Below are 27,344 nucleotides of genomic sequence, written 5' to 3'. Positions count from 1 at the left end.
ATTATATCTAGAATTTTTTTTTACACTTTTAGGGTGTAAAGTAATAAAAGAACTAAGTTTGCCCAGGAGCAGAATCCCATAGCAGGCAATCAGTAGGTTGAACTTAACAGTACCAGTTTCAAAGCAAACATCTTATAGGTGATATGGGTTACTGCTACTGGTTAAACTTAGTGCCTTTTATTACATATGGGGAAAAGTGTAGCAATGCAAAACTTATATGCATAAATACATAAACAATAAAGGATTATTTGTTGTGGTAACAAATTTCACGAATTAAGATAGAATATTTGTTATAAAAACAAACATGAAAGATAATTATAAGTTTTTTTGTTCAAAATATATTTTCTTTTTACATATAGTTGTTATTGAAGCCAAATCTTATATTCCAAATCTTGATTGACGCTGTGCTATTGCAACAGATTTCTCAGGCCTTATTTTTGAAGCAATGTTTTTGGGTAATCCCTTGCTTCGAGACTCCCAACGGTGAACAATCTCGCCTTTTAATATTTTGCCTGCATCGGAAATTAAGTCGCACAAATGTGAATCAGTGACTTCCTCAAAAATCGGTTTTGCTACCCATTCCTTCTTTTGCTTCGGAAAACTATTTTGTACCTCTTTTCCCCAACATTTAGAGCAGATTTTTTGGAACAATGAATGGTAGCCTGTTTGCGATTCACATTCTTGTTATGAGAGAGCACTGACAGCATGGTTCACGCGTGCATTGAGTCCATTTTAAATGCAATCCTTTTTGGCCGGTACTTTAGCACCTTACTGTGGAAGTTTTCAAGGTCTCCAGTGTGAGAATTTCTCAATTTGTAAAATGTCTTTGATTAAAAATTAGTTTTTCAGGATACCAACTAAAGTGCTGTAAACTGGATGAGATGGAGTTATCCACTTTTTATCTTTTTTTGAGCGGCAGTTAACCTTTTGTGCTGGCATTTTTTGTAGGTTTTTAGTTGTTTGAATGTGTGTTTATTTGCAATGTGAAATAACAATGATCTCCACTTATCTAACAAATTTTCAACATTCTGATCACATGTTTGTGAACACCACCACAAGTGATTTGTTATGGATTCAATCCTTTAAAATTTATTGTTTTGCTCGCAGCAGTGAGTTTCTTTACCAGACTCTTACAGATGTGCCATACATCAAATTGATGATTAATGGTTTCTGATTTCGTCTGCATGAATTTTCTAATACTTGAATGACGGTCTGTTGCCAATATTTTAATGTTTACCCCTTTATTTGTCAGTTTCTGAAGACTTTCTTCAAATGCTATTTTTTCCATTTCACCAGCTTTCTTACCTGGTCCAACTTATTGTATATTGAAATCAACAATTTTCTTGGTGATGATGTCCATCATGGAATATGTGCAGTATTTTGCACAATGTCCCGGACTGTCAAATTGGCCATCACCGGCCAATACTACAGCTTTATCCATGATGTCTTCTTTCAAAGATTCCTGTTCGTTGATCCAACACAAGTCGATTGCAGGGAAAACGTATCGTTTTTGATAGGTGTAGTAAGTAGTATGAGAATAAAATGGAATGGCGATCAACTGAAACATTTCTTTTACTTTGGTAAATGATGAACCGCTGAGTAAAATCGCACATGCTAATGATACATTCCCAATTGATATCTGACCAGCCATAGGTTGTGAATTCCACACGAAAGAGGTATGTCCAGACAGACAGGTTAACTGTGCCTCAACCATGGTTTCATATATTTTTTTTTCAACATCAATTATGGGAGCTTGACACTTTGGATCACAGTTATGTTGACATTTTATTAAGTAAAATAGTTGGTCCAGGGATTGTTCAAATACTATAAAACGTCGCTGATGTATTTCTTCTTTATTTTCAGTAAATGTTGATTCTTCCTCTGTAAAGGTAACACTTTCCTCTGGTTCATAAAAGGAAGGTTCTTTTCTTCTTCGAAACTGGTGTCGATAGCTTTAATACTACTAATTGAGCTATCAAGATCTACACACACATTGGGATCTTCATGAACAGTAGAATCTCCAAGGTTCTGTTCAGTTGATATCGGTCCAGTAGTAACAACATGTTGGACTAGTTCTATAGGTGTTGAAAATGAAACCGGATATGCATGGTCTGAATGTATTCGCCAAGGTTCTGCAGGCAGAGAATCATCCCCTGTTTGTATACCAATTTCAAGAGTTTTCATTGGATTATCAGAACCACTTGATTGATCAATTCCAAAAAATGTATCGCTTGTAGTAGTATTTGCATCAACAAAAAATTTGGATTCGGTTTGGGTTGCAATTGTGATCATATTTCTGATATGAGTGAGAGGTTGAAGGTACTTCATCATCTACTCTTCTTCTTTTCTGGCTTTGGAAAGGTACAGCTTCCATTGCAGTGAAACAGTAGTCGGTTGATTTTCAAAAATGGTAGGTACAGCTTTAGGATTGAGTACTCTTTGGGATCCGTGCATGATAAAAGAATCATCACTAAAGTGCAATGAACACATTCTATATCTAGCAGTTTTGGCTGCTTGAAACATTTTTTCTGCCTCAGACTCCAAATTGTCTCCATACTGTGCAGTTTGTTTTAACCAATTGGTTATTGCAGTAATGTTGTTTGGAAATTTATGGAGTGTGACATTTGAGAATTTATCCTTTTGTCCAGTACGGTGATGACAACCGTGTACTATGCAGTTAGGCATTTTTGTGCTTATGTCTGAAAGAAACAAATTTAACAAGATTAACAATAGTTAGTGGAGACTGATACATTGACTCTAAACGGTTACATATTATAAATTCATCAACAAAGAATTATGATTGATGTGTAATATGAATTTTTAAAATATACAGACTCATGCACACAGCACTTTTACCCTGACTAATGACATTTATATATATATATATACGTGTTTCCTTGACCAAAGTTCCAGAGAGGAACTGAAACCTTCATGCAATAAACCGAAACTATTGTTGAAGCAGAAACTTGATGTACAGATGTCCTTGGTGTCCTGTAAAATTTCCTCAAATATATATTATATAAATATATATATATATATATATACAACCAGAAGATGACACACCGCTTCAAAAGTATGCTTAGGTGCAAGTTAAAAATATCGTATCTTATCCAAGAAGTCCAACAACACTGGGACTTTTGTGCAAAAAAAGACTTGTATTTATGTGAGCATATCTACAGCCAACGTGAAGTTTTGGTCCGCTTTGGGACCTTTCTCAAGGCCTTGAACAAAAGTCCCAGTGTTGCTGGACTTCTTGGATATGATACGATATTTTTAACTTGCACCTAAGCATACTTTTGAAGCCGTGTGTCATCTTCCGGTTGTGTGTGTGTGTGTGTGTATATATATATATTATTTATATAATATATATTTGGGAAATTTTACAGGACACCAAGGACATCTGCACTTCAAGTTTCTGCTTCAACAATAGTATTGGTTTATTGCATGAAGGTTTCAGTTCCTCTGGAACTTTGGTCAAGGAAACACACATATATATATATATATATATATCTATATATATATCTATATCTATATCTATATATATATAAAATACACAAAAGCCATGAATATCATGTAAATTATATCCTTATAAACAGTGAGTAGTGATGTCATCAGTTATAAACGGTGAGTAGTGATGTCATTTCTGTCACATGACTCACTAAAATTTGTGTATTATAATAAATAAAGTACCCCCAGTTGTAAAATATGAGGATATTAGAAGTTACCTCGGAGTTCCATGACCTGTATAAAAACACTCGGCCTTCGGCCTCGTGTTTTTATATGGTCATGAAACTCCTCGGTAACTAATAATATCCTTATATTTTACAAGAGGGGGTACTTTATTCACTATATATATATATATATATATATATATATATATATATATATATATATATATATATATATATATATATATATATATATATATATATATATAAAGTAGTCTGGAAGCCGGCACAACTCGTCAAAGTCAGGTCTTAAGTATTTTTAAAAAATTTAATTAATTATCATATTGGCGGCTGACGTTTCGGCCTAGTCCTAGGTCTGTCACATGACTCCCTAAAACTTTGGGAGATTAATAAATGTGAATAATAAAGCTCCCATTTAACACTCCATAAAATGATGACCCCATTATTGGAATAAAGGGGAATAATTGTGAACATGGATGGATGGATGACCTTGGTTAGAACCTTATGGAAGTGCATGTGTGAGAACATTTACATCCTGAGCATTTTAGGGTGAAAAATACCACCTTCCCTTCTGCACAGATTTCCTGATAGTTAGTAGGCATAAGTTGTTTGCAGAGAATCATTTTTAAGTCAGCAAAATTCCATGTCTGAGATTTGCTTTAGGTCAGTCTGTGTATGAGCCACCTGAACTGGAAACTGGCATTTGTATGGAAGTATCACCTGCTGTAACCTACAGCATTTAATATCCCCCCAAACTGTGTCTGGACATTACCCTCCTATTTAGACTGTAAGCTCTATGAGGCAAGGAGCTCCTGTCTCCTTGACAATAAGCACTTAATATGTATTGTAACTATATTTGTGTATTGTATTTTTGTACTTATATGAACACATTATTGCAATTACCTGTTTCTACTAATTTATTGTTCTGTTGTACAGTGCTTTAACTTCAAGTAGAGCCATGCAAATAAAAATATACATACATATATGCATACATATCCAAATCAAAGTTTTTGAACTTTTATAGAATTTTCATAGTCTACCAGGGACATTGGCAAACAAAACCTTGCAAAGTAAAAGTTTGCTTCCAAAAGTCAAATTAATTTTGTTAAATATCAAATATTTTCGATTTAATATTCAACATCGTCATTCGAGAATAAACATTTAAGTTTGGAGTTTATCCACAGACTTATTCGAATATCTCTACCATCTGTGAGATCACTTTGATAAATCTCGATTTTATGCTCTCAAACTTTAATAAATGTGCCCAGTAATATTGCAAATTACAGTAAAAGGGTATGATAGTAATTATTGTAACAATGCCAAATGGCCACAGGCAATACTGTACTAAATATCAATACCACAGAGATAAACTGCAGCAATGCACACAAATAGAAAATAATGATTCTAGCAATAATATGACATAAATGGAAATACTATAGTATATAATGATGAACTGCTGTGAAAAAAATATATAGGGCAGATTTATCAAGGGTCGAATTTCGAGTTCATGGGAGTTTAAAAAAACTCGAATAGATTTTGAATCGAATTTGATACAAGTTTTTTCACCAAAAAAACCTCCATTGCCTAGTTCTCTCCAAATAGATACTCGAAGATGCTCATCCTTGTGATTTTGCCAGGTGACAATTAGGTCTGTATGGGGAACACCCCACTTCCTGACTATTCACTGGAAGATTTCTTGATCCAAAGACCATTCCCTGGAATCTTCTGCCTGCCCAGCTGATCTGCCCACTTGTTGTTGATCCCTCTTATGCCGCTCGCATCCTTCCTGGACTTTCTTGTAAGGCTCCTTCCCTGTGTGGAGAAACCTACCTTAATCTTGAGCTGCCTGGGGATGGTGATCTGCACAGAACTCTCCCACTCCTCCCAGAATCTTTTGGGCCTGTCCTGCAGAAACAATAAACAAAAGTGAGTCTGACTGAACTTTACTTTTCCACTCCTTAAGTACACATTTACCTGAAACCTGCCCCCTGGTTCCGCCGCTAGTTCACCCCTCTTTTTCCCACCACTAGGTAGCCCACCATTGTTATGGCATGGCGGGCTGGGGCAGCGAGGTACTAGGAAACATTCCTGTTTGAGGGGGTGGCACTGCCTAAAATCATCTCGGCCCTAGCTGGGTCTCATTCTCCCTTCTTTTTGCAATTGGAGCTAAGCCACTTCCTCTTTACATTACCATACCTCTACAATTAATATGCTGGACTGTTTACAATCTGCAAAAAGCTCCACCCATAAAGCTTAAGCTCCATTATTTTCCACCATTATTTCTTCCCTTATATTGGCTTATATGCCCCTCCTTCTTTTATATTGTCCCTGCCCCTCTGAAACTAAGTATAGCAGCTTCTTGAAAAATCAGCCCAGTTCTCCAGAAACCCAAAACCCTCCACCCTACACCAATCTCTTAGCCATACATTAACCTCCCTAAGCACTCTCTGCCTTCTTAACATTGCTCATGGCACAGGAAATATTGCTGAGATTATTCCCTTCTTGTTCTTAGCTTTTTTCCTAGCATTTAAGACTAAGACTGCTGGGTCTTCCTCCGTCCCTCTGTCTATTTGTTGCACCACTGTCAGGTTTGCCGACTGGTGAGTGACTGGCAGGTAGAAGTCGTTGTGTTGAGTAACCCAAGATTAACCCATTACTGGCTGGATAGTGAGCAGAAACAGATGTTTAATGAATGACAACAAGTTCCAATACAGGCCTGTGGTGAGGCTAACGATAGACAAGGGAAAGTCCAGTAATTGGCAAAAAGGTCGGGGCTGGCAGCAGACAGGTTGATTCCATACAAGGTCGAAAAATCGGAGGTCAAACCAGGGTAACCCACAGCAGCAGGAATCAGGTACTGGGTGCAAACAGGAGAAGAGGAACAAGGAACCAATCAGGGGACAAAGAAACCAGGCAGGGAACACATGAACCACAGGAAGAATTACAAGAATTAGCGGCTAAATCAGGCTCAATAACTTATACAGTATGATCAAGCAAGGAGCAGGCTTATAAAGGCCCCTTATTGCTTGATGACAAGCACAAGTTGTAAATGAGGTAGATGTAAAGAAGAGAGTAGCAGGGAGAGAAGCTGGATGCATACTGATGTGCTGCACTTCTAAAAGCCCCCAGTGTCTCACAAGATAAATGCAGGAGCTTGTAAGTACATACAGGGGCAGATTTACATATGGTCGAATATCAAGGGTTAATTAACCCTCGATATTCGACTGCTGAAGGTAAATCCTTCGACTTCGAATATCGAAGTCAAAGGATTTAGCGCAATTAGTTCGATCGAACAATTAAATCCTTCGAATCTTTTGATTCGAAAGATTTTAATCCATCGATCAAACGATTTTTCTTCGACCAAAAAAAACTTACAAAGCCTATGGGGACCTTCCCCATAGGCTAACATTGCGGTTCAGTAGGCTTTAGATGGCGAAGTAGGGGGTCGAAGTTTTTTTTAAAGAGACAGTACTTCGACTATCAAATGGTCGAATAGTCGAACGATTTTTAGTTCAAATCATTCGATTCAAAATCAAAGTCGTAGTCGAAGGTCGAAGTAGCCAATTCGATGGTCGAAGTAGCCAAAATAAATTTTCGAAATTTGAAGTTTTTTTTATTCCATTCCTTCACTCGAACTAAGTGAATGTGCCCCACAGTGTTCCTGACAACTACATGTCAAACCCTAGCCCCAGGCAAATTACAGACAGTTTGTCCTTGCAACAGTTTACCCTATCCAGACTTGGATTTTGCCAATTTCTACTGGAATTTTATCAGGGGTTCTCTCAAATCAAACAGTAGCTCCTATTAGACCCTCAACCGATAAGATTTCAAAGTCTTATCTCTTGAATGGTTCATTCGGATGAATCAGGAGAGCAATCCAAACAGCAGAATACCTGCTATAATGTGATTTATTTGCAACTACATACACAACATGTTTCGGGCCACGCATGCCCTTTATCAAGTGTAACAAAAATAGAAACAAAGTGACTTTTTAAGCATATCCTGTTTAAATCCCACCCCTTATTTTCAAGGTGGAAGTTCAAAGTATCATGTTCCACAGTTAAAGTGCATCCAACAGTGACTTTAAGAAATACAATAATAAGTGGGAATAAAAAGCTTCAATACAAGCGAATAATATCAGCATTAAAATGGTATATCGTGGCATAAAAAACTAGGGATGCACCGTATCCGGGATTCGTCAAGGATTCTGCCTTTTTCAGCAGGATTCGGATCCGGCCAAACCCTTCTGCCAGGCCGAACCGAATCCTAATTTGCATATGCACCCAAGTATCTCTGTGTTGTGACATATAAATACCATGTCAGAAATCGATATAAAAGTTCTGCAACATTAACCAGTTCTTATATCATGGCATATCCAGTCCATTGCCATATCGCCAATTCCCATCCTAAAAATAAATAAAGCGATTCACTGATATGACGCCTCAGCACTGCACAGCTAGGTGCCTACCTTGGCTTAATGAAACATTCTAAGAAACAGAGAGTAGGGTAGCAAATTTTAAAATAGAAGCTCTATAGCAATTTTTCATTTAAGTTATTTTAAATTATACCGACTCTAGCGTCGTTAGCAGCATCTAATTGCTCTACTTAGAGAACAAAAACCAGCTAATAAGTATTCAGATCATCGTACCCATGATCTAGCATCAAAGATATGGTTTTAAGCTCCAAGAATCATTTATTCCATCAGGGGTGAGGGTATTCATCTTTTTAATCCATTTTCCCTCAAGTTATATTAGTTTTTTTAGCCTATTTCCCCCTCTTCTATCTGGTAAAGGTTTGTCTAAAACGCACCATTTTAATTACATAGGGTTGTGTTTACACTCCACAAAATGCCTCGATACTGGTGTATCTATCTGTGTATTCATCTTGTAGTTCCTAATATTACCCCTACATGTTCTTGGATGCAGATTTTTATTACCCTTTTTGTTTGTCCCACATATCCCAAGCCACACAGGCATTTAAGCAAATACTCTGCATGGGTGGTATTACAGGTGGCATATGTTTTTATTTTAATCTCATAGCCTTTTGTGGGATGGTTAATTGTGTTGCCTTTTATAATCGATGTGCAACAATTACAGCCGAGACATGGTAAAGTTCCAGTTTTGGGTTTACCAAGGATAACCTCGTATCTGAGGGGCAAAGTATGTTCTTAATTGACTGGCCTTTTTTGTAACAGAACAGGGGTAATTGAGTAAAGAGGTGCCCAAATTGTTTATCTGCTTGTAACAGTGGCCAATATTTCTTAATAGTTTGTTCCATCTTACCACTATTGTGGTTGAATGTAGACACAAACTTTAGCTTTTGATCCTTTCCTGTTTTCACTTTCTTGGACATAAAACTCTCCCGTGGGAGTAATTCCACTTCTTCTACAGCTTTATCAATCTTTTCAGGCCTATAACCCCTTTATTCAAATCTTTTTGTTAAAGCACCCTTTGCTTCATCGTATTTGTAGGGCCTTGAAGTGATTATTTTAGCCCGTATAAATTGGCCTTTTGGGATCACTCTTGTTACTCTGTGGCTATGAAAACTTTTTGCATGTAGCAGATTATTCTTGTCCACAGATTTCCGATATAAATCAGTATGCAATTGACCATAAGACAGACTGATCTTAATATCCAAAAAATTGATGACTGATTTAGACCACTCATGTGTAAATGGTGTTGTGCCTTTTATTTGCTTCCCTCAACAAACTATCTAACAATTCAGTGGTCCCAGACCAAAGAATGAGAATGTCGTCCACATATCTGTAATATGCATTAATAAAGTTATGGTAAGGTTCCTTATTAAAGAGGACCTGTCACCTTGAGACATGAGTAATATATATCTTTCCTTCCTTAGTTAAACCCTTTAGTCAACTGTTTTTGTCTATATTTGAAACGGATTAGAAAATATCCTACATGCAAAAAGTGTTTCATAGGTGCTGCCATCTTGAAACAGGACCCCTTTGTTTTCTGTGTGTGGGCTGAGCCAAACTGCCAAATCTCATGCATGCTAAAGTCGTAGAGTATTTGTGATAGACATGCTATGCACCACTCATGTTACACCAGGACTTGATATTCTATTAGGATTGTTTCAAACATCTTCTGTATTAGCACATTGTGTGGGCTACTACTAAATATCTCAAACCAAAACGTTAAAACCTACTAAGAATGTGTAGACCTTGGGGCTCATTTATAAACACTGGGCAAATCTGCAACTGTGCAATAACCAATTTGATTTCATTGTTCAACTTGCAGCTGCCTGTAAAAAGCCAGTCACTGATTGGTTGCTATGGGTTACTGCCCAAGTGCAAATTTGCCTTTAGCTTAAAGTCAACCCCAAAATAAAAATGTCCCTAATAAAAGAAAACATCATTCTAAGCAACTTTCCAACATATATTTATTGAAGATGTTCAGTGCTTTGAAAGTTATAGTATTTGCTTAACTCCTGGTTGGTACTTTTTAAAAAAAAAATTCAGATGGTGAATAAAGTTTTTCCGTACTGGTGTTTCTGTATGTATTAATCAATCTAGCCATTATATTGCATTGTAATTTTTCGTGTTTTAGCAGGATAGGTGTTCCCTCAGCAGTGTTACAGCTATGTGCTGCTCAGAGGTAGATTTTTGTGCTGCTGGGGGTTTAAAAAGTCAAAAATGCAGAGGGGAAGTGCAGCAATGCAAATTATTTATATGCTACTACCCAAAACACTGCTTTCCAGTACCCCTCAATGTCCTTTTATCCTTCTGTTCTGCAATGCCATGTTCAAAGTCCATATCTTTACAGAATTTCCTCATTTCTCCCTGCTCGTTCACCCACCGCATTCCACATTACTTACTGTAATATGTAGAGGGGAACTGAGCCTTCAACTTCTACTCTGTAACACTCCATTTGGAAGGGACAGTGAAGGGGATGTGAAGGGAGAGCTTTCAGCTCCTGTTCGCAAGGTTCATAAAGGGTTATGCGCAAAGAAAACCAAAGCTCTCAACTTTAGACATAACTTCTTCGGAAAGGCACATGGAGGGGGATGCAAGGGAAAGCTTTCACCATCCATCAGAAGAGACAGTGAGGGGGATGCAAAGGGAAAGTTTGCAGCTCCTATTCAGGAGGTCAGAGAAGGCTATGCGCAAATCAAAATGGAGCCATTCAACTTCAGAAGCGAAATCAAGCGATATGCGGGAGGAACAGTGCGGTGCTATCAGTCATATTAGAAACCTGTCAGGAAGGTAGAGTAAAATTAGTGCTTGGCTGCAGGGCTGCCATCAGAAATCACGGGGCCCCGTACATCAAAATTTTCTGGGCCCCCTGGTCCTGCCCACTCCATCCCGCCCCCCCAAGCCCCACCCCCAGATCCTGCCTACACCACAGTAAAAAGGCTACACAGACATTTTGTTTTCAAAACTCATCAGTTAATAGGGCTTCTCAAGCATAATTCTATTTTAAAATCAGTCAGAGTCTTTAAAGGGCAAATTAATTTCATTATACAGAAAAAGCTCAATTTTACATGTCCTAATTTTAAGTTTTCCTTTTCCACGCCATTTTTTTGTGGTCCCACAATATATAACGCACTTCCATGATTTTCAATTTTCTTAGATTTTACACAATTTTTTTTATGGTCCCTGACAGAGGGTACCTGATTGAAATAACCTGAGGTTGGCATGTTTTTTATTTCTACATTAGATGCCTGGGGGGAAGTAAGCAGTTTATTCATAATTGCTAAAACAATTTAAGTCTGAGTCCTAGAGTCATCACCTATCTTGTTAATATGAGAGGCCTAACACTGAGGTACTGGCCATTCTTATTATCTGGTCATTAAACGCTACACTGAAGGAATGACTGATGCCTCAGAGGCTGTTATGGCTTCCCTGTAAAAACCCTGTCCATTAACACTTGGCATGCAAATAAAGGCCATAATAAAGGCCATGGTGACCTTGGGCATGACACTGACAGAGGCCAAAGTCTTAGGTTCAACAGTGCAGCAAAATGAAAGTTGTGGCCTGAAGCACCTACCTGTGGCACGCTTATTGTACAGACAGGGGCCACTGAAACACTGCATAGTCCCCTGCGTTAAGATCCACTCTCACTGTCCTACATACCTCCCAACATTTTGTAAATGAAAAGAGGGACAAAAAGTTGCGGCGCGCGTAGCGCAGGTAAATTGTTTGTGGCCACGCCCATTTTGTGGCCACACCCCCTAATTACCATGTTCATCAATGCAATGCACTTATGACACTTACAAGCTGCTGGGGGTATGCTATAGCAAGGCAGAATAATAAACAAAAAGCAGGAGATGCAGAGTAACTAGGACAGGGAGAGTATTGTCATTTGCTTCCAAGGATGACTTTAGCCTTGCAGCAATTAACAGGGGGTATTATGGAAGGGTCCTACTCGGAGTCTAGTACACGATTCCTTGCACCAAGTCGCACCGTAGTGACAATAAAGTGATAGTCTAAAGCAGCGGGAAACCGCTGGGCCAGTTAATTATGGGCACATTCAACTGTAACAATTAAGCCAAAGTCCACACATACAGACACACCAGGGGCGGAACTACCGGGGGAGCAGGGGGTGCGAGCGGGCCAGGGCCCGCACCCCCTCAGGGCCCCCCGGCAGTCCGCGCGCCGCATGTTCCCCGGCCAGTTCTGGGTGTACGGAGGGGGGCCCGGCTGCGCGTCCTGTACCAGGGCCCGCCCCCCTCTAGTTCCGTTTCTGAGACACACACAGTGACACACATACAGACAGACACAGTGACACACATACAGACAGACACAGTGACACATACAGACAGACACACAGTGACACACATACAGACAGACACACAGTGACACACATACAGACAGACACACAGTGACACATATACAGACAGACACAGTGACACATATACAGACAGACACAGTGACACATATACAGACAGACACACACATACAGACAGACACAGTGACACATATACAGACAGACACAGTGACACATATACAGACAGACACGCACATACAGACAGACACAGTGACACACATACAGACAGACACAGTGACACATATACAGACAGACACGCACATACAGACAGACACAGTGACACACATACAGACAGACACAGTGACACATATACAGACAGACACAGTGACACATATACAGACAGACACAGTGACACATATACAGACAGACACAGTGACACATATACAGACAGACACAGTGACACATATACAGACAGACACACACATACAGACACAGTGACACATATACAGACAGACACAGTGACACATATACAGACAGACACAGTGACACATATACAGACAGATACACACATACAGAGACACACAGTGACACACATACACACACACAGTGACACATATACAGACAGACAGACACACACATACAGACACACAGTGACACATATAGACACACATATAAAGACACACAGTGACACACATACAGACAGACAGACAGACAGACACACACAACTCACACACTCGATCTGTAACTGACACAGTAGAGTTTGCCGGCTGCAGCCTCCCTAAATCCACCCCTCCTCCAAGCCAAGCAGTTACTCACAGTGCACGCACAGTTCCAGCACACACGCACAGCATTCAACAGGCATTTCCCTCCGTGATGAACAGGGAGGGACAGTTGGGAGGTATGCACAGCCCCGGCTCTAGAAACACAACACGAAGTGCCAATACACCGGAGTCGGGACACATCTCCAGCAGCATGGAGCCTTGAGTGACACTGGCCGGACAGAAAGACTAAGCTCCCTACTTACCCATAAACATTTGCCGTCCGGTGCGTGGCAATAAAACAAGCGCTGTCCCCTAACACATGCCTTTCTTTAGGATTCCTTTCCGGGTAACTAACAGGCGTCATAGCTACGCCACACGGAATCCCTGCAGTGGAGGGTACCCATCATACCCCGCGCCCCGCCGCAACAAGCAAAACTTTATTTGTATAGCTGGTTAGCACGCATCGCACAGTACCAACGAGCAGCAAAAATCTCACGAGATTTCAGCCAGCTACAGTTTTTCCCATGAGGCTTTGCGCCCGACTTTCAGAAAGTCGGGACTTTGGAGTCTCGTGCACAATTTTAAAACCCTGCCTTAATTACATTTATTTAGAAAAAGACGGAAATATGTAAGTTTTGTTAACTATTTAATAACAGTCCTACTGTCAACAAAAAAGTGACAGGTTTCCTTTAAGGAAAAACTGTTTCTCAAGATGGTGTACAAAGAGGATTGCATAAGAAGGGGCCGCTGTGGCCCCCATCGATGTACTTTGCGTCTGCCAGTAAAATTCATTTTCAAAAGCAAAATCGTTTTTAGTTAACACAATGTTAAGGCAATCTAGTAAGAATTTTTTTTTTTGATGTGATAAATTACTTTCTAGTAACACTTCTTCAATACAGGCCATACCTTCATTGTGGGGAATGGAAAGATATTGACTTTATACATCTATCCCACAAAGTACAAGGTCAGGAGGAATTGCATCTATTGCATTTAGCCTGACCAGAAGGTCTGTAGTATCTTGTAAACAAACACTGATTTTCTGAACCTCCTTCTGGAGAAAACAATCAGTAAAAATTGACAGGGGTTCCAGTGCTGACCCTTGTACTTTGGGCAAAAGATACAGCACTGGAATCCTAGGATTGTCTGTCATTAAAAATAATTTTTCCACATTGTTAATTATTTTATTTTGCCACGCCTCCTCTATCATTAGGTCTATATACATTTTAATTTCAAAAGTAGGGTCATGTCCCACCTTTGCATAGTGTCCAGGTGAATTAAGCTGCTTATAAGCTTCAGCATTATACTTTGTCTATCTAGAACCACTGTACTTCCACCTTTGTCCGCTTTACGAATAATAATTGCATTATTGTTTTTTTAATGAGCGTAATGCTGCTTTTTCTTTAAAGCTTAAGTTATTCGTTGGCGGAGTGGTGTTGTTATGCCAGATTTTTTTACTTTCAGTGTTCAGTGTTTTGTGTTTGTATTTGCAGATAAATCACATTGTAGCAGGTATTCTGCTGTTTGGATTGCTCTCCTCATTCATCCGATTGAACCATTTATGTTGAAGACTTGCGGTGAAGTCTTTTGAGGAAAGAAGCACCAGTCTATTTCAAAGTTTGGCAGTGCGCTGAAGAAATTCAAGAATAAGTCTTATCTTTTGAAGTTCAAAAGGCCTTTGAGTTAACAAAACTTGCCTTCAGCTCCCATTTTAATCTACCCAGATATTACTAGTCCTTTGTTGAGCTGGACACCTCTATATGGGAGTAGGTGCCATTCTGTCTCAATGAACTGATGTTCAAGGCCCTTTTTTATCCCTGTGCCTTATTCTCTCAGAAACTCTCCCCTGCTGAGAGAAATTATAGCACTGGCAATTGTGAACCCAGTGGGTGGCGGCATGTACTAGATGGGCCAATGAACCCAAGGAATGTCCAAGGAAGGGGATACCAAGTTGATGGCATTGAAAGGAAAATTGGGGGTAAAAAGCAATTTTATGCCCCGGGAACTACCCATGTATCGATGCTTTTGAATCAGTGGTTACCTCAGAAATGAATCATGCGCAACATAACCCCCTAACAAAACATATAAATAATATGTCTGCAAATGAGAAGTCTACATTAAGTTCATTGCAACAAAATAAAAATATTACCATTATGAAAGCTGATAAAGGTGGGGCAAGGTTTTACTAAACACCAGTGATTACAGAGCGGAAGCTAAACGCCAATTGGATAATAACAATCATTACAAATTGTTAAACTCTGACCCCACGTTTAAGTTGAGAAACAAATTAAATATTTTTTTGCATTCTATGGTAATGGAAGGAATAATAAGTGATGAGGTTCATGAATTATTGGTCACTGCTAATCCCAAAGTACCCAATATTTATTTTCTTCCCAAGATACACAAACATTCTACTAAACCACCAGGTCGACCCATAGTATCTAATGTGGGGTCAATTTGGCAACCGATTGCCATATACATCGACACATTTTTACAGGAAGTTTTAAATACTTTACAACCCTGTCTACATGATACTATAGACTTTTGAATAGATTAGAAAGTATCAGTATACCAGCAGGAGAATTTTGGTTGTGTTCATTAGATGTAAAAGATCTTTACACATCAATTCCCCATCAGGAAGGAATAGAGAGCATTCGCTCATATCTGACTAAAGGTTCTCTTTCCAATCACATGATAAGCTTTATATGTAATTTATTGGAATGCGTTTTATTAAAAAAATTACTTCCAATTTGAAAAGGATTTTTACATACAATTGCAAGGCTGTGCCATGGGTGCAGACCTTTATCTTTTCCAATACGTCTTTTTCCCAACACATTCAGGCCTACATGCGCTATGTTGATGACACGTTTTTCTTGTGGACTGGGTCTAGAGAAGCCTTGGATGAGTTTCTTACATATTTGAATAGCATATTAACCATTAAATTCACAATGGAGATGAATGCTACTGAAATGCATTTTTTGGTAAAGGTTATGCATATTGATGGAAAATTTGTAACCACAGTTTACACTAAACCGACTGATGGGAACAATCTGTTGAAATCTACATCCTACCATCCACCTGGGCTCATTAATTGCCCAAAAGCCAATTTTTAAGGGTTAAACGCATCACATCTAGTGAGGATTTATATGAAACAGAGTCCAATAAAATGTTAGATAAATTTGTTGAAAAAGGTTACGAAAGGGTTAACCTGGAATCATTTAGGGAAGAGGTTAAAAAGTTGCCCAGAAGACAGTTACTCTCTAAAAAAACCTATATCTCCCGATAAACCACAGAGATTAACATATATCTCGGTGTATGACAGCAATGCTAAAGTATATCGTAAGATAATTTTAAAGTATTGGGGTATTTTGAGTTCTGACGCCAAATATGGACATTTATTCCAACAACCTCCTTTGTTTTCATACAAATGTGGGAAAAATATTGGAGACTTGATTAAATCACGCAGTCAAGAAGTACAAAGGGGAAACTTTCCCGTGAGGTCGAATCTTAATGGCACTTTTCCATGCAGAAATTGTGGGCTACTGGATTTGGTTACTCCAATCCAGGAGTCCAAGGGGATTAAACGAAGAATACAATCTGTCTTGTTATTTATAAAGCATGCTGAGAATAATGCGTGTTTAATCTATCTGTTATATATATTAATGATTTTTTCCTGCTTCCTTTCAGATGAGGAAAAGCTTGTAGACTCCAGGGACAGGTAAAAATAAAAATATTTTGTCTTTAGCAGGGTTAGTTTGTGGCTAGAAATTAGTTACATTTTTATCTTTTAATCTTTTGTAAAGCTTTTAGCCATTGCTTTGTTACTATATATTGTTTGTATCTGTTTTTAACATTTTTCTAGCAAACCAGCTTTGATGTAACAAGCCGGAATGATTAAATCTTTTTACACAGTAGGACACATTCACTGACTATTATATGTCACTTTTTACTGAACAGTTTTTTGGATTGGACTTTAAATTTTAAGTATTACCATACTCTGGTGGGATTGGACTACACATTTGATGGGAGAGTTGGAGGGTGTCGTTCTCTATTCTGTATGTTAATTACCTTAATTGTTTTAACTTTATATTGTCTGCACATGGGTCACTTTTGTATGCTTGAGAAAGGGGGTTGCCCCCAAATAAACAGCAAGGGGTCACCCTGCACTGCAATTGCCTAGTGTGCCAGTGTATCTTTACTGGAAGTATCTGTATGGGGATTGCCGTACCCCTTTACTCTGTGCACCGGGTTATCTTCTGAAAAGCTTGAAGAGTGTGCTCTGCCTCATCCTTGTTCCAGTCCAATGAACCCCTCACCATTCTTACTAATCATACTGATCACATCACTGAACTGTTATTAAAGGAACACAGGAATATATTTCCAGATACATTTGATAGCCTTCCCTGCTCCAAGGTTCTGTACAATTTGCGGTTTGTTATATTGCTTAACAAAAGAAATTGCAATCTGGAATGGCAGTAGTCAAAGGAGAGATCCTTTGACCACTGCCATTCCGAAATAAACCCTAGTCCATAATTAATCATACATCATTGTGTCCTCTGATAGAAACTCACCTGCAAAAACAGGAGCAGCCTGGGTGAAGACAGCATGTGATCTCTATTCTATTGCTCTGGTGGTAACAATAATGTTGACTTTATAAATAAGCAGTAACTGTAAATATTATAAATAATGTTTTATACTTTAAATAAAGTTAATTTTTAACCATTTATTGTAACAATCCATTGATCAATACTCAATATATTTACAATGTACTTATTGGTGTGGAGTCATTGTCTACTTGCTCAAAATAAACACTAAATTGTGGTGGTGCTGCTACACTATCACTGCTGAAGAAAGCTATTTTGTGTTTTAAACTGTTTTCAGGAAGAAAACTGCTTTTGTTTTTCCTGCTAAAAGAAAAGTAATTTTCTTTAAGATACTTTTTCTTTCCTAACAATTGCTTTGCGGGAACTTGCCACATGCTACTTTTGAAAAGTTTATATGGCTAATATAAAAGCAGAAGGGCTGGGTGCAAGCTACAAAAAACAGGCACAAGCCAATTATTATATTGCAACATGCATTTAATACTTTTCCCATATTGCTGCTACTTACCTTTCCTAACACCATCCACTCCAGTAGTCTGCTACTCTCTGCACTGGATGAAAAATCTAGTGCTCAGTGAAGAGAGCAGTGCAGGTGGTCCTGAAATGAGCACCAAGAGTGTTCCTATTAGTGCTCTTGTACTTGCACCCTATAGTCATAAATGACCCTAAGGGGCAGATTTACTAGGCTTGAGTGAATAATTTGAATGCAAAAAAAGTATTTTTTTGGGTATTTCGACCATCGAATTGGTCAAATTAGATTGTATGATGATGTATTCGAAGTAAAAATCGTTCAACTATTCGACCCTTCGACCATTCGAAGTACTGTCTCTTTAAAAAAAACTTTGACTTCATACTTCGCCACTTTAAACCTACCAAAGTGCAATGTTAGCCTATGGGGAACTTCCAGAGCACTTTTCTAAGTTTTTTTTGATTGAATAAAAATCATTCGAAAATCGATCGAGCGGTTTTTATTCGATCAATCAAAGCTTTTCTGCTATAATCCTTCGAATTCGATATTCAAATTCAAAGAATTTTACTTCTAGGGTTGAATTTGAGGGTTTCTTAACCCTCGAAATTCGACCCTTGATAAATCTACCCTTAATTGTTTATCCTATTTTATGAGAATTATATGCGGAAGTATTTAGTCATCCATCAAGGGTCAGTGAACTTGGAAGACATAGGTAATAATGTAAATATAGTTAATTACTTGTTTTCAAAGGTTTTTTTTAAAAATGTGATATACAACAGTATACAACCAAACAACGATTATTTAAGAGACAATGTGGCAAATCATAGGAAAGGTCACCACATTTAAAAAGGCATTAATGTATTAAGATTATTGAGCACAGTCTTTTTGAATATTAAGAGCAAGTTCATGTTGCCAAAGTCCTCCTTAATGATCCTGAGAAGCCCTCAAAGAAAAAGAAATTTGCATACTAGTTTAGTAAATTAGAAATAGCGATAAAGCAGGCAATACCAATTAAAATCTTACTAACCATTTTCTTGCAAAATACAGCATGTCTGCACAAAGCCTTTCTCACCACTTCCAGCTTTGTTCCCCCTCTTGTACTCCAGCATACATAACCAAACCTTTCTCAAAGAGAGGAAAACACAATAGTGTGTACAAGCCAGCCCAATATCACTAATAAATTCAGTCCTACTCACATTCCATATGCGATTCTTAGTCTCATCAAAATGCCTCCAATCTTTCATTGCCGTCTATTACTCCCCGTGTGTCTTGCCGTCTGCTTCCTTACTACATTGTCTCAGATGGCACAATCTTCCTACAAATGCACTCCCTGGTCTCTGCTCCTGTGCTGCGGTCACTTAAAAAAACAATTCAAATCAATCTCAATGTTGGGGGTTAGAGTCTTTAATGTATAAATCTTCTTGTCTCTTCTTGTGATTCTTTTTGCACATCATCTCCCACTATTCCAGTTCAGAGTCGGATTAAGACTAGATGGGGCCTTAGGCAGGGTAATGCTTTTGGGGCCCACACCTTTACAAGTGCTGCACAGCTAGAGGATAGCAATCACCTCAGTTACTGTCAGACTAAGAGTGAAACCTGGGGCCAGGGTCAAAAAGCAGCATGCATGATGTGCCACTGCTAATTTTTTGACCGCATACACTTTTGGAGATTCATCTTAATAAACCATTCCTCACTGAAAATATACACAGATTAGCATTTGTTTCAGCTTTCTCTAAAGCACAAATCTCATCATGCTCAGGCAAAATAAAATTGATGCATGCAGGGTTATCAATTTCATTTGGAATATCCATAAAACACTGAATGAAAGCAGGGGCAATTCATGTAAAATACCCCTAAAACTCATAGCAGGATGACACAGTGGCAACTCCATGTATAAATACCCCCAGAACTAACAGTAGGATTCAACAGTGGCCATTCCATGTATAAATACTCCGAGAATTCATAACGGGATGACACAGAGGTAATTCCATGTGCAGTGGCGTAACTAGATGTTACTGGGCCCCACAGCAAAATAATTTTAGGGCTCCCAAAATATCCAGTGGCTGCCCTGTATTAACAATATATATTAAAATTCCTAATTAATTAGAGCCTTATGGGGCCCCCTATGCCTCTTGGGCCCCGCTGCAGCCGCAGGGTCTGCTTCCTCTGTAGTTACGCCCCTGTCCATGTGTAAATACCCCCCAGAACTCACAGCAGGATGACACAGTGGCAATTTCATGTATAATTTACCCCACAACTCATAGCAGGGTGGCACAGTGGCAATTTCATGTATAAATACCTCATAACTCATAGCAGGGTGTTTCCACATCATCACAAACGTTTCTAAATCACCAACTTGTGACCTCAATTTTTTTATCACTACTTAGCTCCAAGATAATTAGTCATTTCACTTTCTGTCTCCTTTTCCTACCTCATTCACATTCTTTTTTTAGTATGCCCCAACCTTCTTTTCCCCTTGTACTAATGTTACTGTCTTCACTTATGCACAGGTTTTTTTTTCTCCTGTCTCCTTTACCTCATGTTCTCTCTTCTGCTGGCTGCCCTTCTCCTTTTGCTGCAATCTATTTCAAAATGGAGTGGTGGGTCTGTCACAAAATCTGTTGCATCTCTCTCTCCCTGCTTCTGGCTGAACTATTGGTTTTATGGGACCCATGGTCACACACTGAGTCAGGGGCCTGAATAGTGCGCTACTCTGTACTGTGAAGCTGTTACTGGGAAAAGGAGAGCTGCAACTCTACCCTCTGAGAAGTAACCGTTTCATTGCAGCCACTGTTCTCTGGCTTGTCAGGGTGATGACAGTAAATGACCCAGGTCTGTGTTGCCAGCACCATCCACCCCAGACTGGGCCCCTTGTGGGTAATCTGGCTCTGCTCCAGTTCAAGTGCTTTACACTGATACCCATAAATGTAAGTCCTTTCGGGTCACTACCATGTTTATCCTTGAAATGAGCTAATACACTGTGGCTACTGAGACTCTTTTTAATATTATATATATGTTCCCTAATTCTCATGTATAGCAGCCTGCAAGTTCTTCTCCCATACTGCAGACCACATGGTCGTTGGAAAAGATATACCACATATTTGGTTTTACAATTAATAAATGTTTCAATTTGTATTCATTGCCAGTAACACTAGAAATAAATGTATCAACCTTGTTTTTAGCCCTGTACATGTATTGCAGGCAAAAAAAAATTCTTGTATCTGAAAAAAGCCCATCATATCTTTCTTCAACCAATTTTGTTGCTCCAGTCTCTATAGTTAGGCAGCTTAGAACAAGAATTTTGCAGTAATAAAGTATTCTTGCCATTTAACTTGCTCTAAATACTTAGTCTCAATGGTGTATGAGTGTATATATGTATATGACAGGTTACTGCTGATGGAGCCAATCTCAATACCAATCTGGTGGGTTCATAAGGTCCATATTAGGATACAGTGAGTGAGCTGTTACCGAGGCAAATAAGTGGATAATATAGATAGATAGGTTCTGCTGAAAAAAGAAAGAAAGAGACAGTTGGGAGAAAGTAAAAGAAAACCTTTTATTACTACATACAGCCAGAGAGAGGATGATATATCAAGGACGAGGATTAACAATTAACACTAAAGAGATATTCTGTATTACGCAATATAGTTACATAGTTAAATTGGGTTGAAAAAAGACAAAGTCCATCAAGTTCAACCCCTCCAAATGAAAACCCAGCATCCATACATACACCCCTCCCTACTTTTAATTAAATTCTATCTACCCATACCTATACCTATACTAACTATAGAGCTTAGTATCACAATAGTCTTTGATATTATGTCTGTCCAAAAAATCATCCAAGCCATTCTTAAAGGCATTAACTGAATCAGCCATCACAACATCACCCGGCAGTGCATTCCACAACCTCACTGTCCTGACTGTGAAGAACCCCCTACGTTGCTTCAAATGAAAGTTCTTTTCTTCTAGTCTAAAGGGGTGGCCTCTGGTACGGTGATCCTCTTTATGGGTAAAAAGGTCCCCTGCCATTTGTCTATAATGTCCTCAAATGTACTTGTAAAGTGTAATCATGTCCCCTCGCAAGCGCCTTTTTTCCAGAGAAAACAACCCCAACCTTGACAGTCTACCCTCATAATTTAAGTCTTCCGTCCCTCTAACCAATTTAGTTGCACGTCTCTGCACTCTCTCCAGCTCATTTATATCCCTCTTAAGGACTGAACTGCATACTCCAGATGAGGCCTTACCAGGGACCTATAAAGAGGCATAATTATGTTTTCATCCCTTGAGTTAATGCCCTTTTTTATGCAAGACAGAACTTTATTTGCTTTAGTAGCCACAGAATGACACTGCCCAGAATTAGACAACGTGTTATCTACAAAGACCCCTAGATCCTTCTCATTTAAGGAAACTCCCAACACACTGCCATTTAGTTTATAACTTGCATTTATATTATTTTTGCCAAAGTGCATAACCTTGCATTTATCAACATTGAACCTCATTTTCCAGTTTGCTGCCCAGTTTTACAGTTTAGACAAATCACTTTGCAAAGTGGCAGCATCCTGCATGGAACCTATAGTTCTGCACAATTTAGTATCATCTGCAAAAATAGAAACAGTACTTTCAATGCCCACCTCTAGGTCATTAATAAACAAGTTGAAAAGCAAGGGACCTAGTACAGAGCCCTGCGGTACTCCACTAACAACACTGGTCCAATTAGAAAATGTTCCATTTACCACCACTCTTTGTAGTCTATCTTTTAGCCAGTTCTCTATCCAGGTACAAATACTATGTTCCAGGCCAACATTCCTTAATTTAACCAGTAACCGTTTGTGTGGCACTGTATCAAATGCTTTAGCAAAGTCTAAGTAAATCACATCCACTGCCTCCCAGAATCGAGGTCTCTACTTACATTCTCATAAAAAGAAATTAAGTTAGTCTGGCAAGATCTATTACGCATAAAACCATGCTGGCACAAACTCATAGTATTATGATTTGCTATGAAGTCCAGTATCTTATCCTTTATTAACCCTTCAAAAAGCTTTCCTACCACTGACGTCAGACTAACTGGCCTATAGTTTTGAGGCTGAGAACGGGATCCTTTTTTGAATAGAGGCACCACATTAGCAATTCGCCAGTCTCTCGGCACTATGCCAGATCTCAATGAATCCTGAAAAATTAAGTAAAGAGGTTTGGCAATCACAGAGCTAAGCTCGCTAATTACCCTGGGATGAATACCATCTGGCCCTGGACCATTGTTAATCATGAACAATTAATAGAGAGTAAAGAATGACCCCTAAATTGCACCTTCCCAATTATTATTCCATGAATCCCATGAACACAAGGTAAAACTTAACCTTTATTGGTATATTGTTAAAATAGCACCAAGGGTGAAGAATCAAAAAAGATTAAAATTACAACCAGGAGGAGCACATTGTAGCTGAATTATGCAGTGTGTCCCAGATGCTTGAAAAACGATCGTATTCAATACTGAAAGGATCCCATGAGAAGCATCACATTAAGGATTCACTGCATTCAGTCTTGTGAATCCAAAAAAAGCCCATGGTGATTACCCAAGGGGTTAATTGACTGAGGGGCGCAAAGATCTGCAGTTTACAACAGTTAAATAGAATTGGAATGCAGATACCAATTAAATCGGCCCAAATCCTTGCAAGGAATATGCCTAATAGAACGGGCAATATAAGGTTAAAGAGCCTGTCTGAGCGAATGAGATGGTCGGCGTTACATTCTTCCACTGTTAGCAGATATGGTGCTATTGAGTCAGACACCTTAACTGCACCCCCAGAGATACTATGTTTCCAACGGAAGGATCCGTTACAGAACAATTAGCAGCAACTAACTGAATTAGCAGCACGAGTAACTCCCTGCCTGGTTGAGCTAAAAAAGTAACAGGCGCCTGGCGCGCGTTTCGCTCGCTCGGCGAGCTTTATCAAAGGCAATCATAAATAAAGCTCGCCGAGCGAGCGAAACGCGCGTCAGGCGCCTGTTACTTTTTTAGCTCAACCAGGCAGGGAGTTACTCGTGCTGCTAATTCAGTTAGTTGCTGCTAATTGTTCTGTAACGGATCCTTCCGTTGGAAACATAGTATCTCTGCTAACAGTGGAAGAATGTAACGCCGACCATCTCATTCGCTCAGACAGGCTCTTTAACCTTATATTGCCCGTTCTATTAGGCATATTCCTTGCAAGGATTTGGGCCGATTTAATTGGTATCTGCATTCCAATTCTATTTAACTGTTGTAAACTGCAGATCTTTGCGCCCCTCAGTCAATTAACCCCTTGGGTAATCACCATGGGCTTTTTTTGGATTCACAAGACTGAATGCAGTGAATCCTTAATGTGATGCTTCTCATGGGATCCTTTCAGTATTGAATACGATCGTTTTTCAAGCATCTGGGACACACTGCATAATTCAGCTACAATGTGCTCCTCCTGGTTGTAATTTTAATCTTTTTTGATTCTTCACCCTTGGTGCTATTTTAACAATATACCAATAAAGGTTAAGTTTTACCTTGTGTTCATGGGATTCATGGAATAATAATTGGGAAGGTGCAATTTAGGGGTCATTCTTTACTCTCTATTAATTGTTCACTATATATCACTTGACCCTGCACACCAATTGTGTTTGCTGATAGGTGGAAGGTGCTGATTACTCCATTCTTTTTGCATTTCCATTGTTAATCTTAACATGTTCTAGTCTCTTTTGAATTTATTCATATGTGAACCATGCATCATTAGTTGTATTACTAGAATTGGGACTGTTAAGAAGGAAACCTTCACTTATTGGTTCCTCATTTGTGTAGACAGATGAAAAATATGAGTTCAGAATCTGCGCTTTTATTTTGTTTTCATCAACCAGCTGACCCCCCTCTGATAGTAAGGGTCCCACCCCTTCCTGCTTCATTTTTTTACTATTAACATATTTAAAAAATAATTTTGGATTTTTTTTACTGCTTGCTGCAATATCCTTTTCTATAGCAATTTTAGCTTGCCTTATAGCTTCTTTGCATGATTTATTGGCCTCCTTGTACCTTATAAATTTTTCGGCTGTACCAGCTAACTTGAAAGCATTAAAAGCACGTCTTTTCTTACCCTCAACACCAACGCTTCTATTAAACCAAAAAGGTTTTGCTTTGCAACGACGTTCCTTGCTTACAAGTGGAATATACTGACAAGTATATTTATTAACCAGCATTTTAAAGACTTCCCATTTATGCTGGTATATGGACCATTTATTGTGTACATGAGAATGGAGTCCATTAAAACATTCTTGTCCCAAGCTGCCTAACAATAGGGACTCAGGACAACAAAACTGATTGAAGAATGGAATGTCAGGCTTTTCAGATGCAAGAAATGTTTAGCCTATAATATATGTAGAGGACTAAAAACGTGATACCTTTATTTCTGATGTTACTGCTTCTCCAATGTCCATGTGGTCTGCAGTATGTGGAAATAACTTGCAGACCGTTATACGTGAGAATTAGGGAACATATATATAATATTAAAAAGGGTCTCAGTAGCCACAGTTTATCAGCTCATTTCAAGAATAAACATGGTAGTGACTCAAAAGGACTAACATTCATGGGTATCAGTGTAAAGCACTCTAACTGTAGAGGAGGAGATGGCATGCAAAAAGTATCAAAAAGTATCAGAGACTTACTGAATTAATACATTAAAGAATCTAACACCTGCAGGGTTAAACATTGAGATTGCTTTGAATTATGTTTTGAAGTGACCATTGTATTTTCTGATGAACTATAAGTGTTTGCCAAGTGTTATCAATTAGCATGCCCTTGGAACACATTGAGTTTTATTGCAAATTTTGTATTCATTTATTTAACAAGGGATTTTAAAAAGTGAATTAATAAAACTTTTTTAGGGAACCACAGTCTATGTCTTCTTTCCCTATGCTTTCTTTCGCTTATGCTTCTCTTCAGTAAACGACCACACAGGAGAGGAGACCAGGGAGTGCATTTGGGGGAAGTTTGTCCCTTCCGAGACTGTAGTAAGGCAGTAGACGGCGAGACACATGGGGAATAACAGTAGCAGACAGACAGAGGCAATAGAAAAGGAGGAGGGGTATGTCTGTATGTTAGGCAGGGATTAAAAGCTAATACTGCATAAAGGTAGAGGTGATGTTAGAAAATGAAGGGACAAGCCTTATGGGTTGAGCGTTTCCCTGATTGTAGAGGGTCCAGCAAATTAACTATAGGAGTATGGTGTAGACCCCCTCATGTAAGTGAGGAGGAGGCTAATCTCCTGATGCAAATATAAAAGTCTGGTAGTTTGGGGAAAGCATTAATAGATTTTAATAACCCAGATATTGACTGGATCAACTTTACTACCAGGGCTGTTAATGGGAGCAAGTTTGTAAACTTGTTGCATGAAAATTTTATGGCACAGGTTGTTGAGTCAACCAGACAAAATGCTATACTGGATCTAATGCTTTATAATGACCCAGAACATATGGCAAATGTGCAAATAATTGAACCTGGGCAATAGTGACCATAATGCAATCTCATTTAATGTCTGATGCAAAAAACAAATATACACGGGTGTTGCACATATGAAAATGAATTCAGAGTGCGAGGGTAGGGTAAGAGAGAAGTAATTGCATTTATTGCAGGGAGCTGAAAGACAATAGGAACATTCTCTTAGTCCTGCACATGGGAACTGGTGCATCAAGTAAAAGTTTCTAAACTAAATAAACATATATATACTATACAAACAAATCAGTATACAGGTCATATAACATTATGCTGTTTTAACAATACTGTTCTGGAAATACAAATAACATAGCAATTCTATAAATATCATAGTGTGGCTTTCATAAAACAATATTCTTTATATGAGACAACATAAAGGATCTATAATCAGCATAAACTACTGTGCAACATGTGCACTGATTCTGCAGGTGTAACTGTCTGTCTGCTGTAGCTCACTGCAGGCTGTGTGTGCTGTAGATAGTATTAAACTACTTTGCAGTGGCATATAAACAGTTTTTAACAAGTTTGTAAAACATTAAACTAAGGATTACTACCTGAAAGATAATAGGAACATTCTCTTAGTCCTGCACATGGGAACTGG

General features: G+C 38.7%; 1 long non-coding RNA gene across 2 annotated transcripts; it reads right to left on the bottom strand.

The window, feature by feature from the left end:
- LOC121400540 lies at nucleotides 1-27,344 on the bottom strand. Of its 2 annotated transcripts, XR_005965801.1 has the most exons (4): nucleotides 27,298-27,344; nucleotides 19,437-19,597; nucleotides 5,520-5,594; nucleotides 1-2,699 (listed from the first exon to the last, which is right to left on the bottom strand). It is a non-coding gene; the product is annotated as an uncharacterized LOC121400540 (long non-coding RNA). The 2 variants fall into 2 exon arrangements; XR_005965802.1 differs by lacking the exons at nucleotides 19,437-19,597; nucleotides 27,298-27,344 and adding an exon at nucleotides 19,268-19,424 and having other exon boundaries at nucleotides 5,520-6,546.

Source organism: Xenopus laevis, chromosome 2S, assembly GCF_017654675.1.
Source record: "Xenopus laevis strain J_2021 chromosome 2S, Xenopus_laevis_v10.1, whole genome shotgun sequence".
Taxonomy (NCBI): domain Eukaryota; kingdom Metazoa; phylum Chordata; class Amphibia; order Anura; family Pipidae; genus Xenopus; species Xenopus laevis.
Note: the sequence above shows the minus strand (reverse complement) of the source record. Positions and strands in the feature narration are given on the sequence as shown.